Source organism: Harpia harpyja, chromosome 8 (assembly GCF_026419915.1).
Source record: "Harpia harpyja isolate bHarHar1 chromosome 8, bHarHar1 primary haplotype, whole genome shotgun sequence".
Lineage (NCBI taxonomy): Eukaryota > Metazoa > Chordata > Aves > Accipitriformes > Accipitridae > Harpia > Harpia harpyja.
The window spans coordinates 30645564-30666093 of record NC_068947.1 but is presented as its reverse complement, the minus strand read 5'-3'; the positions used below and the strand labels follow the sequence as shown (position 1 = coordinate 30666093).

At 36.4% G+C, this 20530-nt stretch overlaps 1 protein-coding gene across 16 annotated transcripts in view; it reads right to left on the bottom strand.

Moving 5' to 3' along the window:
• Positions 1–20530, bottom strand: part of ROBO2 (roundabout guidance receptor 2) — a 959254-nt gene that overhangs the window by 931311 nt on the left and 7413 nt on the right. The window lies entirely within an intron of this gene.

Here is a 20530-nt window from a genome sequence, read left to right as displayed (position 1 = left end):
AGTAAATAGTACTGATTACCAAAATTGTACTACAGAGCTTTGTAAATTAGACAGTAGAGAGTGCAGAGCACACCTCAGTGCAATGCTAAAAGAAAATTTTGTTGCAATTTCAAGTTGGAACATCTTAACTTGAGAAGGATGAAATTCCATTACCTCCTTTTACGTTGAGTAGCACCTTAATGAGGGAAATACTCCGATCGACCCCAGTGGGATTCACAGCTGTGGTTAATGAGAAGAAGGGAATTGGAATCTGATCCAGTTACTAACATGGTGTTAAGAGACCTGGACCCTAAAGACAGCATAGAAATACGTGAGCATTCAGATCATATGTGTCCATCTAAGGTATAACAGAAGTATCTTCTTTTTTATAAAGAAGAAAAATGCACATAATTTATTTTACCAGAACTTAACAACTATAATTTCACCTTGTATCTTACCTTTACATTTCCTACAGAGCTTATTAATGTTAACAAGATACCACTGATTTTTGTTCAGCTAAAGTATTTTTCATTGAAAGATGAATTGATGCAAGATGGCAAGTGCCGAGACCTAAACATTTCGTTGAGTCTAGATCAAACTCTGCTATTGCTGTCTTTTAAGTTTGATAGAATTGAGCTGCAGATTTCAAAACTGAGTATGGTCAATGGGACATAGCTCAGCAGCATGACCTGCAGGTTCTGCAGAGCAGCCATTGCTCTGGTTGCAAATGGCCAGAGGCTGAGCCAAAGCTCAAATCCCTGCTCAGTTCAGTGGGTTTTTGCATGGGCTGAACACCATTACAGAACTGCTCTCGGTCTGCCAGTAGAAAGCCTTGGAGTTTTACACAGATAATTAACTGGATAATCCCTCCTTTCGACTTTCTGTGCTGTCATAGCTTCACCTATGCACTATTTTTACAGCTTGCTTTACAGCAAGATGCAATTGGGCTCTAGATGAGCCAGCTGAGGTGAAAAAGCAGCAGAAATGCAGGAGTGCATTGCTCATCCACCTGAAAAACCAGACTAGCTCTACAGAAATCACCTCAGATATATCAATCACAGCCTACCAAACTAAGATCAAGTGAACAATTTTCTGAAATCTGCAGAAAGATGCTGTAAGATTAACTTTTTCAACTTGTTTTTACCTATACGAACACTAGCACAAGAAACTTGAAACACTACTATTTGGGTAAAAAGTCATAATTATTTTAAAAAAAATGCATGCATATTTTCCACCAGTGTTAGTTACTATCTCACTATCAACCTACCTAAAATGCAAATCATTCTATGGGAAATTTAAGGTGTACATGTACATAAATCCATTCAGTCTTGTACATACAATAATTTTCTAAAAATAAATCAACATCAACCAAAATATAAACTCACTTTATGTAGTAAATAATTGCTATCTATGCCTCTAGAAGACTTTATTTCCATTTAAGCTATGATTTATAAAAAGTAATAAAGTGTTGATCCTCTAAAAAAGTGTATTTTTAAAAGATTTAAACTGTGTGCAGCTGAATTTTTCAAGATGCTGTGGACACAGAAAAAAATCCACCTTATTCTTTAACTTATTATTGATGCCGTATGTTGAAGGAGTTAATCTTATTTTACACAAGCCACAAACTTAATAATGGAACCAGAATTTTAAAACACATCATCATCATTAATCATGCAGCACTAGATCTACTAAATCATTTCTGTATATATGAGTAAGACTAAACAGGCAACAGTTTGTTCTATTGTTTCATGTTATTCAGAAGAAATTGGTTTCCATATTATATGGACTTCTTCATACAACCAAAAGAATGCAAAAGATGACCTGACCATCCTGTGGTGAGTGTACCAATATTTCATTTTTTTCTGCTCTGTTGAGGTGACAGAGAGTCTAGCATTCTTCTTGGGAGTTTAACCCACAGGACAGAGACCCTTACTGTCAACAATACATATCTACCTTCTAACTGTGAAAATATAATAATCAATCCATAATTTCTGGGAAACTGATGGACTCTGATGAGTGGGAAACATAGGATAAGAGAAGGTGCTCAAGCAAAGGTCCTGGGGCAATGCCACACCAAAAGTGGGAATGAAAGACCCAAGAGCAGTCCCCAGTAAGCTCTTTGGAATGTATATTTGCTTTTGCGGTCACTCAGCATTTTGGAAGTAGGACTGCTACAGACTTCTTTATTATTAAGTTTCAAGTAGCAGGCACAGATCGCAAAGATTGCAAGGATGTTGATATTTTAACCTTTCACTTGAGGATCTTCCATCTCAAACCAAACTTATTTCTGATATACATTATTTAAAATTTATTACACTGTGCAGAAAGGAAAAAAATTCTCTTTCCAACCTGCACAACTTCCGCACTCTTCCAGGAGGAAGAGTCACCTCTGCCCCATACACACGCATACTGAAAGGCAGACAGAATCGCAAGCACCAGTATCTACACTATTTACCAGCTCTTATGAGCAAAGGAAGGCTGCATCCCACATGCATACAGAGTCGACAGCTCTGATTCCAGCCTATTCCTGGAGCTTCAGAGGAGGCAATGTTTATACACAGTACCACTGAGATTTTACAATTTTGTCATCTAGTGCTCTTACCTCAGAAATATATACTTGAAAAGGGCTGGTAACAGAGAGAACTGTAACCTTTTCTTACTCTATTTTTTCTCAGATTAATATTTTCCTTTTATTCCCAATGAGTTCATGTTATTTTCAGCCCCACCGTTTTTCATTAACATCTTATACTTCCCATTACTACTATGCTTTGCAAAACTGAAGCTAAAACCAATAAATAAAGCTTTCACTTCATCCTTTTTGATGCCAGCCTTCTAATCTTGCAGCAGCAAGACAGAACACAGTAAGCAACATCCATCTGCAGAGCAGTAGAATAACTGCATCGATTTACTAGTAAAAAATCTTGCTACTATGGACTAAGTCAATCTCCCTGCAGGAAAAACTACACAGAGAGAACCAGAGATATCATAAATTTACAACCTAGTTTAAAATGATAGAATTTATAATAGACTTGTCATTTATTTAGTGAGAGGACTTTTAAGAAAAATGCTCATATGGATTGCTTTTCCATTACTGAAACACAAACATCAACTGTGAAAACAAATATACCTTATATTAACTACAATAATATAGAGATTGAAAATAACCAGGCAGATTGCAAATTGTACACTAGACTATTAATATGAAAAGGTATCTCAAATTTCTGTACTTACTTTGACCAATATGTGCTCTTTTAAAGCTCAGAATGATGTAGAAATTTGGGAAGTTTCCTGTTGAATACTTTTAATTTCAGAAAGCAAGACTATATATGGAGCAGACTGACAAAATCTTGTTATTTAAGGGATGAAAATCCTTCAGGGCTTGTTCCAGATCTGGATAATGTCCTTGACTGTAGCGTGTGTGGTGGAACTGAGTAAGGTATATAATATATACATAAGACATTTCATGAAGAAATATGTTATCCCATAGGAAAACAATGTAAAGGCAAGGTATGCTACTTGGATAAAACAAATTGTACTCCAGTTTTTCAGATTGATTAACTAAAGGTTGGTTTCTTGCTCTGAAACCTCATGCTTAAGTTGACATAACTTCTACAGTTAAGTGATGTATAGGTAGCACAGTAAAAAAAAGTCTTTTTTAGAGGACTAAATAGAGGGCACGGAAGATTTTTATTATTGTTTAAAGTATAACACATATACATGATATTATTTTATTTATATTGAGCATTCTTACATTATTCAAACTTCAGTTTAAAATAATCATTACTAGATTCACTAACCACTGTGTTTAACTAGCCTAAGAAAAGTTTCAAAATATGAGGCTAGTAGGATGAAGTTCTTTAATATAGATGGTGTATATGCAAAAATTATAACATATGCTTTGCAGAAACTGCAACATGGCTAGCTAATTTGGATCAATAAGCCTTAGCATGAGAAGTTAGGTAAGCTGGACCAATTCCAAATAATACATTGAATATATAGAATTTTTTACTCTCCTATTAACTTGAGGAGTATAGTTGCACTTCTGAAAGTTAAGAAATGACACAAGCCTTCTACTAAACTGTAGAAAATATCCACATATAAGTGAATCTAGTAGCATAAGTATATAAAGATATTTAACAAGTTGATTACCAAATTCTATCATATCTGTAAACAGAAACTGAAGTACCTGGCATTTAAAAAAATAATTATATGTAATTTGTAAGCAGTGGTAAATATTTATGAAAAAATTATGCTGAAATGGTGGTGTGGTTTTATATAACATAATTTTTGCCTAAAGTAACAAATACAGAGTTGATATTATAGCTGGCTTTCAGGCAGGAAATCTTCTGCTTAAGTAGGTGAACATAGAAGCGTTGTACTTCAGTATAAGGTCATCCACTCTCTAATAAAAGTACAATCCTATTTCTTCTTTCATTAGAAATACATTCAGCTTATCCTACAGCTTGAAATTCCAATAATTATATCTCCTTACTTGCTGTAATAGGTAACTGCTGTGTATAAACATTCCTTTACAGCGCAGAAGTATATTATGACCTATTATCTCTTCAGAAACCATGCCAAAATATGAGTATCTGGACTCTAGCAGTTTTGATGCTATGCCAAAAATAGTTTAAAATGTTGTACAATAATTACCAGTAAAAAGGCAAAAGGCTGTAGGTTAGAACACGTAGGCCAAGGGAAGACGTGGAGAGGGATTTAAAACCCACAGTGGGTCTAGTTTGTCCAGTTGCAGACACCCAACCAGATCCACTTGCAGGCTAGTGACCTCCCAGTTAACTATGAATATTTCAAATTAAATAGTATTTGGCCTAACTGCAGGACTCATTTCTGAATATGACTGGTGCTCCCTGCCATGGGAAAGACGGCCACAGGGCATCTCAGCCTGCAAGGACCTTGGGTGTCCATCCTCCTCCACCTCCTCACTGGAGGACAGCCTGCTCTCCATAGCTTATTTCTACTCTTTTTTCTCTCTCATATGGGCAAGACTTCAAGAAAGATAGAAAACCCTCTGGATCCAGGGCTACACTGGAGGCAGATTGGACCAGCTCAGTAGAACTGGCGATTAGAAGTCACAGCTCCTCTCCAACAAGAGCTGCCCAAGAGCAGCTCTGCTCTCTTACCTGTCTCCCTCTCTCCCTCAGCCCCCTGCTCCTTTCCTCCTCCAAAATCCAGCCAGGCTGAAACCGTAGTCTGTATCACCTTCCTGCCCTCACAAGCATTTTGGTGAAATACTCCCGATTTGGACCATCCAAGATGACTAACCCACCGGCCCAGCGGGAAGCACCTTTGAGATCCAGCTTGATGTCTCCCAGCTGGGGAGGGAAGAGCAGAAATGAAGCAAGACAGTGCCTGGAGGCCACTCCTGCTTTCTCCAACCTCCACAGCCTGTAAACTCAATTTGCTGTTTCTCTATTGCCAAAACACACTAGGAAATTTATAATTCCAAACCAAATGGGTTGGTGTGAAAATAGCATTCCCCCCTCTCGCAGATAAGCACTTCAGTTAGTAACTAGTTCTGCCCTCTTATGTGCTTATATATTTTATATATCACAAGTTTCAATTTTTCTTTTTTTAACTAAGACTGAAGAGCCTTGTTATAAACAATAGACAGGAAAATCCTCAGTCCACTCATTTTTCTTGAATTCTTTTGAAAGGCTATGAAATATATATTTCTTATTCTTCTTTAATTACATGAATTAAGACTTCAGTAATGTACACTGTCACTGAAAACCTTCTGAGGGTCTGGCATCTTTTATCTTTGTTATTCAATGAATATATCTTTTAAAAAATAAAGAACTATGCACAGCTCCTAAAGCAACAGTCTACGGCCCTTTTTATTTATCTGAGAACCAAATACTTTCTGACTATCCAAAATACTTCTTCACCCCCCTCCATTGTTTGCTATCAATCCCTGGCACAGTTGATACTTGAGGCAGAGATTTTCAAAATGCTGTCTAAAGGATTTAAATGAGGATTATTTTTCTAAGTCTTCATTTTCTTCTTTCAATGAGCACCCTCAGCCTCTACCCCATCTATGTTCTAATCCACATTAAGATTAGATTTCAAATTCCTTCTGGGTTCAAGACAAAAAGATACTATATTTAACTCACAATATCAAAGTTTTGAAACTGTGGAAGTTAGGAGGAAGCAATGCAACCTACCCCTGCCATGTAGTTTGAATCACGAGGACCCTCACATGCTTGAGTTATGTTTATTGAGAAATGCACAAAAGCATATGCTTAATTTTAAGCATGTACCCACAGTTAAGCAGGAGTTTAAATAAACAAAGATGGTTTCTTGATTTGGTGCCCAAAGGAATTATTTGCAATATGCAGACACCTAAAGATGCAGAAGAGTGCAAAGTGGGATTTCATAGGTGAATCTGGTAATTTCTCTGCAATTCAAATCAATGAGAATTATTCATCTATATACTTTTGAAAATTGCACCCATTTGCCACTTTGGGCACTTAAATAACTTAAGGGAAATGGACACTTTCCAGTAATTTCAGTCACTGAGAGTACTCAGCATTAAAAGGTGTTCTTTGGCTGTTATAATTCTTCCAAACACTCTGCTAATGGTTTTGGTTGTGAATGTGGTTTTTGTCCAGAGAAGAACTGAAGAGGCTGCCGCTCATTTACCTTAGGAAGGTAATTTTCCAATCCATTTTTACTTCTATATTTAAAACAGCCACTAAAAATGTCTTCATTTTTATTTATTTAATAGCTCTAATGTAGCAGCTTAATCCTAAATTATTTAGGCACTTCTCAGTGTGTCAACCACACAACACTGAAACTTCTTTTTAGGCAGAGATTGCTTTTGTGGCAGGTGAGTGTGAAGCACTGAATAAGCATGAAGGACTCCATATACTGCTGAGAATCTGAGGTGTTCCCTAAAATACCCAAAATGCTGACATTTCCCAAGAATAAGAAAAAAATCCTGTTGTGGGAATGAGAAGACTCCTGATAGAAAAACAACCTGTGATTGCTAGATGTTGCCATTTTCTGTGGCATGTCAGGGATGATACTGCCTTTCTTTCAGATACGGTTTGAGAGGAAATCACTTTGTTAATCAGCTTGGGTTTATATTTTGTAATCAATCACCGATGCAAGCCACTTTTTGTCACTTTTGCCATTGCTTACTATATGACTTAATATGATTTACAGTCTGCTATACTGATAACTGTGCAACATGTATAGTTTAATTCTCAAAGTTTGCAAAGAAAACAAGGCGAATCTTGTTCTTCTACGGGTAAACCATATTTTTTAAAGGGAATTATGTAAAACAAACAATGTGATTTCAAAATAAGCAGATTTATTTTATTTTTGCATGTGTCTGATTTATAGCTCTCATATTACAGAAGGTTGTAGATTGAATTATTGAAGATATTCATTTGATCAATTAAATGAAAAAAAAAATAGTACTGAGAAAACGGGCCAGAGATTTGAGAAGGAGCATTCTTCCATGGTCATGGTACCTTGGAAGAAAAGAGGAAAAAGATATGACCCATGGGAGGGAAAAATCACAGCAGGTTGTAATGTATACTATTATTAGTATGACATTTACTGGCATTTCACTCATATTTGAATTTTTCACCATTTGCCCTTGCCCTTTCTTATAAGAATGACTGCCAGTCCTACTATTACAATTTTCTAGCTCTGGAATGTGCAATTATATTTTGACACACATCTCTGATCCTTTTAATTATTATTATTTTTTCTAATTGGATGAATTTCTAATATAACCTAAAACTAATGACTTAGAACAGTGCATAGTTTGTAGCTGATTGGATAGCATAGGTGATCAATAATTTTAATAATCTTGGCTATATTTGCATGCCACTATTTTATACAATTAAATATAAAATGAAAGAAATGAAACCCACAAATCTCAGTCAATTACTGAAGCCAATTATCTGTTTTCGAAGAGAATGGGCCAGATGCTCAGCTAATTTAAATCAGCCCAGCTCACTGATATTTACATCAAGTCAAGAGTCTGCCTCAGTATTTTAAATCCCTTTATCTCCAGTATATAAAATACATAAAAAGAGCTTTGTGGGACAAAAACTGTTCTTATGTGATCACTAATTATACCAAAGGTTGCAGTATGTAGCAAAGTATACAACACTATAGCAGGAAAGAAAACCTCCCTCTTTATTTTTATCATTTACATACTGAAGTAAATATTATTATACATATATTATCAACACCCATTTTAGGACCATTTATCATCAGGGAGCAAAGTACAAGTTTACAATGAATTACTAGTTTTTCAAACTTGATTTCTGAAAGTGCATTTGTGCAAGACAAAGCATTAAAGAAAATACTAAAACCTTCATGGGAATGTTTAAGAGTTCTCCTTAAAAGCCTAATTGTTCCCTTTGGAGACATTATAATCTATTGAGTAAATACTTATTTATAGACTTTTTAATTGGTGGATTACATTAACAGATATTAGGATATATTTTGAAGGCAAACATACTGACCTTGTGGAGTCCAATGCTTCCTTATATTTAGCATATTTAGTGGCAGAAAATTCTATAATTCTAATTACTAGTGAAATTGATTTTTACAACTTCTGCAAAATTGAGTTCACATTTATTTAAAGAAAATATTGGCAAACTGTGTCTTTTCCCTAATAAACCATTAGGGACAGTAGCATTTCAGTCCTATTTTCAGCAGTCCCTAAGCATTCAGAAAAAGCTCAGCTCTTTATTTTATCCTTAATCTCTGAATTAAAGCACAATAATAATAAAAATCTATATTAGCAAGCAAATTCAGGCCTCTGGAGTAAGCTGAGGAGGGAGACCTGTCATTTTAAAAGAGGGCAGTGGGAGACTGGAGCTAATACTGCAGATGCACATAGTCTAATGGGCAGACAACTCCTTCACCATTTTTAACCTGCTCATAAATGAAGAACAGATAATGACAGTAGTCAAAGTATCAAGGAAGGCAGAGACAAGTTAAGAAGGGGGGGGGGAAGCCCAACAACCCAAACACTAAAAACCTCAGAATGCAAATGAGAGGAACAAAGGGCATAGCCTGGGGTGGGAAATACATTTTTTCCCGCTTGTAGTGTGTTTCCAGGGGTTTATGCTCTACTGCTTTTGTTCAGATGCTCCATCAACAATTTTCTGTATGGGAAGCCTCTTTAGTAATTAATTGTACTTTGGTGAAGAACAACTAGGGAATTAGCAATGAAGAACCATTATAGGTGAGATCTTTTTATTATTGTGCTATAAGAAACAAAGGCAGTACAATTTGGCAGATCATCTAAGATCTGTATTTCTCAGTTCTCTATATGGTTACTATATAAAACTCTCCCCTGGCAAGAGGGCTGTGAGGTTAATTTTACTTTTGCAGAAGAGGGAAGAAGAAAACATTATATTGATAGCTGCTGGGAAAAGCAGACCCCTCTGTAAGTAGGACAATTGAAAAATATTACAGATGAGTCTGGGCAGTAGGTTCCATCAAAGCTGGTAGAAAAGTTTGCAGGCCAATGTTTTTTGCTGCCTTTCAACAAAGCTAGATTTATAAAAGGCATGTTCGAACAGATTCCATCAGCAAGTGGGAGTTAAAAATTAAAGCCCTGATCCCCAGCTTAGTCTTTCCTCTGTAGCAGTAAGCACAGGCAGTAGAGGTTATTGAACTGGATAAAAAGACAAATGTGTTGCTTCTGCCCAGATACAGTGAGTATTATGCATCATTGTCAAAAAGCCTGAATAAAAGACCTTGTCTTGGTAGTATAAATCCCTGCGTCTGTACCACTCTCATGAAATTCTTGAGTGCAAAACTTGTGTGGAAATTTACTATATAAAAGAAAGATGGCTGGTTACACAGCAACACCAGCTATTGCCAGCAATCTTGGAAATCAACCAGGCTTGCCAATGAGGATAGCAGCTGTACTTTGCAACGCTTTCTGTAACTGAGACATAGTGGAAATAGTAGGTAAGGAAGAAGCAGGATGACAAGGCGCAATAACTAAGGCACTGCTTACTCATGCAGCCACCAGTGCAAGGCATGAGTCCTGAGACCGCCATGCTTGCTCCTGATCTGAGTGGCTGCATGCTCACAGCCAAATCATGGTGATTCCCTATGCTTCCTTTTTCCTTCTTTTTCTTTCTCTCTTCTCATTCTAAGCACAAGATAAAGAGCAAACCGAAAAATCATCAAGACAACTTGGGGTCTGCATCTTGCCTTCCACTTAGACCTTTACTACTTTCTGAAAGCAAGAAAATGGAAGTGGAAGCCTCTCACTGCCAGATTTCACAGTTGCAGGAATCTGGAGCCAGGAACAGTAGCTGACATTGCTAAAGTCCAAGCAATGATTTGATCAGATGATGCAAATGTCTCCCCCTGGTTTGTTGGTTTTTTGTTTTGTTTTTTTTTCTCCCTGAGGTGAGCACGTGTCATTTTTTGAGTTACAAGACATATATAAAAATATTTAGAACCTCAGATCTTTTATATATATGTATTATACATATGACATATATGTGCCATATATATGTCATACATAAGCATACATTATCTTTCCACATACCAAAGTGCAAAACAAGTAGGCAATCTGTAAAAGCCATGTTTTACCTATGGATGGGTATAGTTTCTATGAACTGATGGGATAATCAGTTTCATAAAGAAACATACCCAAGAAGGCCACATCTTCCACCAAGCCTGTGTAAGAGACTTTCTAGAATTCAACAACCAGTTGCTTATGAGGTGATAAAGAAAAAGATATCCACAGAGGAGAAAGAAATGTGAATGTGCAGAGGCAAAGATTTGCAATTAAAAAGGCAGAGGAGTGGTTAGAGGCAGATAAGACAGATCTTAAACGAAGTAAAGATTTAATTTCCATCTATTGCCACATAATATTTGTTCATTAACTTTAGGAAGCAGCAAATGTTGAACTGATTTGTCTTACAAGTTGCTGATGCTACAGATTTCTGTATTTTTTTCCTGTATTTGATCTTGGTTTTTTCCTCAGGGGCTAGTTATAAAACTTTCCAGGTTTTGATAAACACTCCTGAACGCGCTGCTTACAAGATGCTATTAACATGCTAAGAACTTCTGGAAAGAGAGCATTAACAGAAACAAAGAAATAGGATCAATCCACAGCTAAAAAGGTTATATGTTTAAAAAAAAAATACGAAGAACTTAACACAGGCATGTTACGCACCACTGGTGGAATGAAGAGACTACCTTATGCCATGCAGTTGCCTTCCACTGTTTGATGTTGCTGCAGCTGTATAGCCTCAACCCATCATTACAGCAACTTCAACTCTGTAATACTGGGCTTTCTTCTTTCTTTCTGAAAATTACCAAAAAAGCACCCACATGCTTCTTTCCAAATGCCAGCATATAATTTGCATGTTTACCGCTGTATTGCATATAAAATTTAAAAAAAAAAGAATTGACAATCAGGAATTAGAGATATTTTCCTTGCATCAAAACTGGACTGCTTGGGCAAGTCATTTTACTCTGCTAGCCATTTCCATTCTTTGTCAAATTTGTTTCTCTATTTTACAAACTGTTTGGTACCAAAGTCTGCTTCTTTTAATGTTATAAGGGACGAAGAACACTGAAGAAATGATCTCATCTAGAGATTCACTTATCTGTTATGAATCAGATGTAATTGCTAATAGCCAAAGTTATTAAAAAAAGTCATATCTTATTTTCTCGACCTACATTCTAGTGTACATTAGTATATTACATGAAAAAACCTGCCTTTAAAGAATACTCAAAATCCAACAGCATGCAAATTTTAAATTAATAGGTACTCAAATTTTTGTTCTGTTAAGAATTCAAGGTTACTTTAAACACCTCTGTGTTACTTTGGCTACATCTTCCTATCCTTCTTATTTCCTAATGGCTATTGAAAGAGGAAAAAATAAGCTCTCGTCCCTTCAGATGTCACATAGAAATGAAAATCAGTGTTTATACAATAAAAAGTGAAGCAGTATTTCTACACTGATCACCCTGAAATGCTAGTCCTTAGGTTTTCTCCTCTTTCACTTGAGTTTTGGAGGAAGGACACAGACAAGGCCCATGGGGAAAAAGCATCCCATCTCCTACCAATCAAGAGGAAACTTTTGCTTAAGGACAGTGCATTCTGCACTTTCAGGAAAGAGAAAATCCACTGTGGGTAGTGCATACATTTTTTATAGTTTTCTGATGAACTAGCAATACATTGGTATAAAACATCAGCAAAAATCCCACCCACTATGTGCTTCCTCTGACATGTCACAGTTGCCGCACGAACATTGCCTCCTCGTCCCTCAGTGCTTACTTCTGATATTTTCTAGTATTCTGTTTGCAAAACCAAAAAAAAGGAAAAAAGGAAAACAAACAGGAGTGCTAGATTGGAAAAGACAACGTACTTTTAAAAGTAGTATCTAACATAACACTGCTTGCTGCTTAACTTTCTATACTGTTTCCAGTAGGCACTGCTGAAAGGGTCTGAGCACTTAGGCATGCAGCTGCCCCATCGGAGGTGATAAAGCTGCTTCAACATGATAAATTCTTTCGAAGGCAAGTATAAACAACCTTTGATTCATATACACTGAAACTTGTTATAAGTAACGAATGATTTAGATGGAACACATTTAGCACTGTCTCACAACGAACATTTATTACAAACATACCACAACAGCTGAAGCAGTGGTAGATAGCACACCATCAATCAGAGCAGACCACCAAAACAAATTGTGCCTCATAAACTACTTTAATATGTCACGTAGCTTCCAAATATACATCACTGATCCATTTGTTACAACGCCTAGGCTACTTTTTCACTGACAAGTCAATGACATTTGGTATTTTCATTTATGTGCAATATCACAATGAATCTACGGACTCTATTCACCCAAAATTAGGTTCCTGCAAGCACTGGCCTTTAGTGCTCCTCAGGCTTACACAAGTCAGCACACTTGGATCTTCGTAATGATGCCTGTCTACAAAGACCCATTTGCCAATGTACTTTGTATACTTTAGCAGCATCTTGCTAACTATTTCAAGTACTCAAGCTGCAGTTCCCTCTATACCCATGCAAAATTTATGGCCCATACTGATAAGAGAAGGCAGCAGCACAGTAGCAGTTTTAAAGGGCATATGTTACATGCTGGAGAACAGATTTTTCAAGTAATTTTGAAGAAGTGATTGAGGAAGGTGCTTTTACTTCTCTTTTAATATCAGCAGAAATGCTTATAAGAGTTCTGCAACAGAATAGCAAAAAATTAACTCTTTATATATTTCATCTGACAGCCTGCACAGGCTTAAATCTTCTGCATTTCTCTTTAAGGTCTGTGGTAAAGCATAGCTGATATCCAAAAAAAGTTTCTTTTCCAGTCTGAGGGTTAATTAAACACAGTGCAAACCACCAAAAATGAATGTTTCATCCTCCAACTCGATGCCCTTCTAGCGGTACAAACGATGCAGAAATCACAAACTGGGCCTAAGAAAAATGTCTGAAAGCTGCAAATACAGTCAAGTTGAGAACATACATGTTAAGAAACCTGCGTCAGAACAAAATTGGGCCAAGTGGGGGATTAAGAAATTAGAGTCTCATTGTTTAATAGATTTGCAAAAATCCGTAATACATTTCCTAGTCAAACATCTCTCCCTGTACCTCAAACAGGACCAGAAAGTATATGGTTCATGCAAAGTTTAATATAAACAATCTTAAGGGATTTCCAACTGCATTCCATAAATTCAGGATGCTGGGATAATGAGCTATATGGTCTGATTTCTCCCCAGTATACACCAAATACTCTTTTGCCACTCTGCAAACTGCTACAGTACCAGGAAAGCACACCGACACAGAACATGTCAAAGCCAACACAACTGTGTGGCAGGTAGCTGTGCTGGAGTCAACATGGCTACGAGTCAACATGCAAAGGTTTGCTAAGTCGGTACTAGTGCTGTTGTGCAACGAAAATATATTACAAACAACTTTCAGCCCAGATGTTTTCCTACAAATTCTCACTTTGCACTTTAAACACAATTCTTCACATACTCCTTACCAGCTGTTTCCCCTGAACCAAGTCTTGTAGCTGTCTGAAATTTTAAGGAAGTTTGGATTTTTACCAGATTTTTTCAGTCCTGCTTGAAACTCCATGATACCCCTAGACCATTCAGTTTTAAATATCAAATGTTACCATTTAAGTTCTATATAGAATGTGTCATTGACCTGCATGTTAAGCATGCATTGAAATCGAGGGTCTGTTCAGCGTAAAAAAATCAATGGCAGGGTATAATCCTAAATAAGTATTCTACACACAAAACTCTGCAATGCTACCTTGATTTCAGTCTTTCATATGTGGCTACTCAAGACAGAATATTTGTTAATATAATACTACTACAAAGAAGACAAGCAAACTGATAAAATTAATAGCAAGTGCGATGGCATTGGTGGTGTGAATAGCGTAATTAATTAATCAAAACACTTCTAACACTTTTAGAGGATATTATGGGAATAAATAAAAAAGACAAGCCATTATGATTTTCCTAAGTATGCCGTAATAGTTCTGTATATCCTAGATTTATGCCAAAGCCACCACAGAAGTAATAACTATCTGACATCTATTATGATGACTGAATAATTCTGTATCATATTGAGATCCAAGAAAACACTCATCTGCAATATGACAAGCCAATTTGGGGTTGTAAAGCCTGAAAGAACCATAGATGGACAAACAGACAAAGAATCTGTCTGTCCAGATTGCATTTCAAAGTCATTGCCAGCTATGTGGACATTTACTAAAAGCATCCCCAGTGGGTAGCCCTAGCAATTCTGCTTTAACAATGGGTTTCATGATCAACTTGGAGCTGCACCGCAAACCACTCAGCAGACAGAGGGAGTTCACACAGCCCTGGTTCAAAAGGAACATAATATGTCATGACTTAATAGTGTTTGATTTCTCCCTAGTGTTTTTTAAGGCTAGAGATTTGACCTCCTTCCTCCCTTGGTGCTTGACTGTTGACATCTCAATGTTCTTTGTTGATTAACCAAACCTCATCCTCCACTTTATTCCTTAAACTAGGTTTTTCAAAGAGTGTTATTGTTGCTTAGGAAAAAAAAAGAAGAATTGGACAAGACAGCTACATAGAACATTTAGTGAGATAGGGGGCTAAAATCCCACACCAGGCTTGGCAGCTGTGATAATGATGTATAATTTAATTGAAGCTATACTGTGATCCTCAAAAGGACTTCAGACCTTTTCCCATGTTTATGTATTATTCAGGCTAATGGCAACCCTGAAATAGAAAAAGCTTCTTATCTCTTAAAACTTTTATTGCAGTGAGTTCAAAATGCACAAAGCTGAGTGCTGGTCTCTGTGCTTTAATGCAAAGTGAAAGGATGCTGTTCTCAGCCTGTTTCAGCGTCGCTGTCTTGGCACAAAGACAGACATGATTGGATGCCTTAGAAACTAGGGATGCAATGGCATGCATGAGAAATTTAAAGTTTTGAGTTATTTTTGAACTTAGAATGTCTTAGCTCTGTCTGGCCATTATTTGTTTTCACTTTTTTCAATACAAGTTCATAGAAAAAATATAAATCCTATTAGACAAGACAAAAATCTATAGCAATCAATACAAATGGCATCTCCTTTGCATTTTGAGCCAGTTAACTGACAGTTCTTGCTGCACCTTTAACACTGTTATAAAAGCCTATTTCTACAGGGTTTTTGAAAACTAACAGGATAATTTACTAAAGGATGACAAGCTGCTCATTAGCAGTTGTGTGGATTGGTGCAAATTCATCCTGCAGACCAAGCAACAAAAAGCACCAATCTTCAAGTTGGTCATCAGTCTATGCACAACTTACATTTGCAGGGCAATAGAGAAATAAATCAGGAATGTTCATAGGAAGCTTTTTGCTTCCAGCCATTGTTTATACCATAATGCAAAACTGGAATCCAACATAACATTATACACATGCACATGCCCACATAAAAAAATAATATAAATGTAATAAAATAACATAATCCCAAATCACAATGTCTGTGGAAGACAGTGGTCACAGAATGTCAGTAAAGGATTCTTCGAATTATTTTTCTTTCTAAACGCATAGCAAAATTTCACCCTGTGGTGACTGCCTACAGCTTTTCTGGTGATCGATTAATCATATAGATCATCTTGTGATCTTTCCCAATATGCAAAGACAATGTAAGTGCCATGAAATGTATCTGTCACTGCTGTATTTCTGCTGTAGAGATTACGAACAGATACATTTAGAGCTAGCAACTGCCCTTGCCATGAATCAAAAATGTGTACTGCTAAACTGATTTAGGGCCTCAAACTACATTATCTGTAAAATGAAATTACCATGTTCATTGTTTGGAAAGGGAATTGAAAAGACCAATACAGATCAAGTAAATTTGCATGCATAATACATTATATTATCCTGTGTTTTCAACACATCTCACTTTCTCTAAATGAGCTGTACTTTTTTAGAGCACATGCAATCCTATGTAACATAGCTTTTGTTTAAACTAGGCTTTAAGCAAGTTTATGATGTAGCTATAAACACCAGAGAATACATAAAAGACAATGCATCTTTTGTAATTTGAAGGGTACAAAAACTCTTACCAATTACTGTGTTCCTTTCAGATTAAAGAGCAATAATGTACCATCAAAGGGCAGCAGAAAGGAAATTAGTCAAGATGCTAAGCCATATTTTCCAAAGAATATAAATCAAGCAAAACATGTTGCCAGGAACAAAAATGTGTCTATACATTCCTCATGGTCTGCAATATTGTATCTATCTATCTCTATAGGAATAATTCAAGGTAACATTTCTGAATAGTAATATTTCTTTATTTAAATACAGTGAAAAAGCTATTAAAGCTGATTGAAACAAATTTAGAACCCTCTGATCAATAACCTCTGTAGACAACCATTTGTAAAAGGTCTTTTAAAAATGAGAAGACAATTGACAAGCAGAAGAAACTGTGCACGGAACATGAAGATCAAAGAAGAAGATAAGAACATAACCAACATGCAGATATAAAAATGCCAGTCACTGGTGCCCAGAGGCTGTAATGCAGAACAGGCTCTTAAGACAGCTCGAGGAGTGAAATAGCATTAATCTGGGTTTTGAAATATAACCTGTGCCAGACTGCTGTAGAAAGAGTAAAGCAAGACCATGTTAAACAGAGAATTTCTCCTCCTCACAATAATAAAACCTATGCATTGACAATTTTTAAAAAATTGGAAGTAAAGACAGTAGATGTTCCCCCTAAAACATAAAGAGGTTGAAATTAAGTTCAATGTAAATATTATCCAAGAGGCTTTTTTCCCCAGAGTACAAAAAACCCGTGTCTTTGCCCTGAGACACTGCAGAGTGTCTCTGTCTTCACACACTGCGCCAGAAGGCTCCACCAGCAACTTTAGAGAAGTTACCTTCGTAACTCTACTGCAACTCCATTCTTCAACTTCGACAACCCTCCTCTTTAAAAGATATTTTTCCTTCAAAACACACAATTCAACAGCATGAAGGAATTAATTAAGCAAGGTTGATTTCTTTGTTTCTCCTCCTATTTCCCTTCTGCTGCTCTTCAATATTCAAAAGATGAAGAAGTTTCCAACTCAAAAAAAGGAAATAAAATTTCTGCAAAGCAGTCATTCTTAATTTTTTTCAACAGTGACTACTAACAGCAAGAACATTATTCACATTTCAAGACTGTCACTTTTTTAAAGCAGAAACCAGAGTCTAGCAGTAGAGAAAATAAAAATTGAAAATGTGAAAACTAACTGTTGTCCAGATTTTTAATGAACTCTTTACCCTTCACCGTGCTCTGTAACCTTAAATTATTTTAAGTATGTATTGGTTCTTTTTTTTATTAAACATGCATTACTAATCTAAGTTTTATGATATCCTTGAAATGACTTTACACATAAATTGAAAACTATTGAATTAAGTGATTCTTGACACCAGAGCAGATAGTAATTCATTAAAACATGTTCTGGCCTAGTGTATGAACCCATATCAAGTCCATGGATAATCAAATGGACAGATAACAATAGCTTATTTAGAGCCATCGCAGAATGATGGATAGCAAGTAAGGACTGTAGACAAATTCTCAAGCTTTACCAGAATCACTAGCAGTATGAAACCACCTTAACTAGTGGGAAATACTCTACAGCAGTGGGAACTGCATCAGTGTCACAATTTTTCATCAGCCTCAGGACTTTTCCGTGCTCTCATCTTCAGATCAGTCTTTCCCCAGCTGCCTAGATCTGTTATTAGATAAGCATTATCTGGTGAGAACTGCCATGATTGATTATCAAATAAATGATATTACAGCTAAGTGTCAAAAGTAGATTCTCCTCTCATTTAAAGTGGCATAATTCCATAAACTTCAATGGAATTACTTCTGCCTATAGAACGTATAAGAAAGATGCTGAGTACTTTCCAGTTACTACTATCAGGCATACCCCAATATATAGCACAATGCAGCAGTTCTTCTCATGCAAGTACAAGAAATAAGACAGAATCTTATATTTGGAAAAGACACTTAACCTGGGGCATTCCCCAAGGGCTATATTCTGTATGGCATGCTAATTTTTAAACCAGAAGCAGCAGATTTGGTATCCCAACTGCTTTCCAGAAGAAATGCTGAATGTAATGAGTGAAGAACAGGCTCTCCCTGCATCTTTTCATGATATAAAGTAAATTCAGAACAGTATCTGTGGTTTCTCAAAGCAAGCACTAATTACACTAAGTATGACAATGGAATGCAAATTTCCAACAGATTTAAAAATATAATTGAAGAATGCTTTTTGAAATACTCAATCTAAAGCTTGTTTATTGTCTTTATGTGGATGTGTCTGACATGGGCTTTCATTCATCCATTCCTGCAATACCTTTTTCTAATAGTTTTAAGGACCCTTTACCTTCACGGGAGAAGGAATTTAGTGACATGCTTAAATTGCATGAAAGCTGTCTCAAATTTTCCATAACTCAACGGACTAAATCCTTCAACCTCTCTCAAAAACACTTTCTCTAGTTTTCAGAAAAATTCTGTGGCTTTTTCTCATTTTTCTCTATCAAATACTACACACTCTTCCATTTCTTCTCTCAGTAAGGCAGTATGTAGGGAGCAAACCATTTGCTCCTTTACTCCTATTTACAGAGTTAAGAATCCCTTTTGTCAGTTTTTCCACTGTCAGTACAATGGACCTATAGCTAGGTTAAATTACTGAGCCAGAGGCAGCAATCTCAGGCAGTGGGGTAAACCTGTGATTTTCTTTCTCTAAACTTTCAAAAGCGACCAAATACACTTTTAAAGAACACACAAAATCCAGCCATTGGAAAGTTAATTGTTAATTGTTAATTAAAGCAACATGTGGAGTTAACGCGAGCACTGCCATCTGTCCTTATCCAGCACCCTCTATGGGAAATACAGTGAACAGTAAGAGTTTGCTGCTCCTTTGCACCACTGTAGCCATGCCTGTGCTTGGAACCACAGCAGGAATTGTACCGGTGAAGTCTCATCACAAATTACGTGAGCACAGAAACCGCACGTGTGCCCACGCCTGAAAGGAAATGGGAAGGCTGCAAAGACAGTTGGTATTCAGAGGACAGAGGAGCTATATACTTAGTCATATCAAAGCCTTAATTTTTGTGAAGGCTGAGAATCCTTATCTCTGGCAGCTTCTGCTGAGTGATCAGCATCTCTGAAAACAAAACTAGATTTTGCCTCTCTCTTGTTTTTTCCATTACTTCATTTAAGTTTCCTTATGCAAGGAAATACAGTAATAAAAAACACTAGTTTTGAGGGAATACCTTAGAAAAAAGAAAAACTTTTTGATGTTTCTGAATTACTGCAGTTCACTTCTCTGTACAATACACATATGCAACCATCAATTTGTTTTACTATTCAGCTAGCATAAGAGGATGAAGTTTCAAAACTAGCTGGACAAAATCAGTGCTAGGATGAGAGCTAACATGACACCATTTAACCAAGAACAAGATTTTATGATTCAGATATAAATGACTGAAAAAGTCATTTCTATTGGAGGTGCTGTCATTATTGAACAGCAGCTCTAAACCATCGAAAGCTTTCCATTGTTGGCAATTTGAGTATCATTTACCAAAACTAAATCATCTGTAAAAACACCATATATTCCACGACCCACCCCCCCATTTTGAATGTACTAAACAAAGAAGTTTTCATTGAGGTATTTAGCAATGGCTTTTAAAAAAAATAATGTCCTCTAAGTACTCTTTAGATCATGCTTTGAAGTAAAAAATCAATAGTGTTTAACTGATGAACATCATTGTCTTTCAAAATTGCTAGAAAGGGAAAGCCAAAACAACTTTTTCTCAGACACACTGATATACATTTAAGCCTGTTCATCATTTTGAAAGAGCACATCTGATCTGTGCTCCTTCAACACCTAACATGCAATTTACACGAGTTCATTTCGTTTGTGGACCAAAATAAGAGGGTTTGCTTGTGCTTGCTAGTTTTCTAATGTAAATGACGCTTTATGGTGGTTCCAAAATCTGTTTTACAAAAAAAAAAAAAAAAAA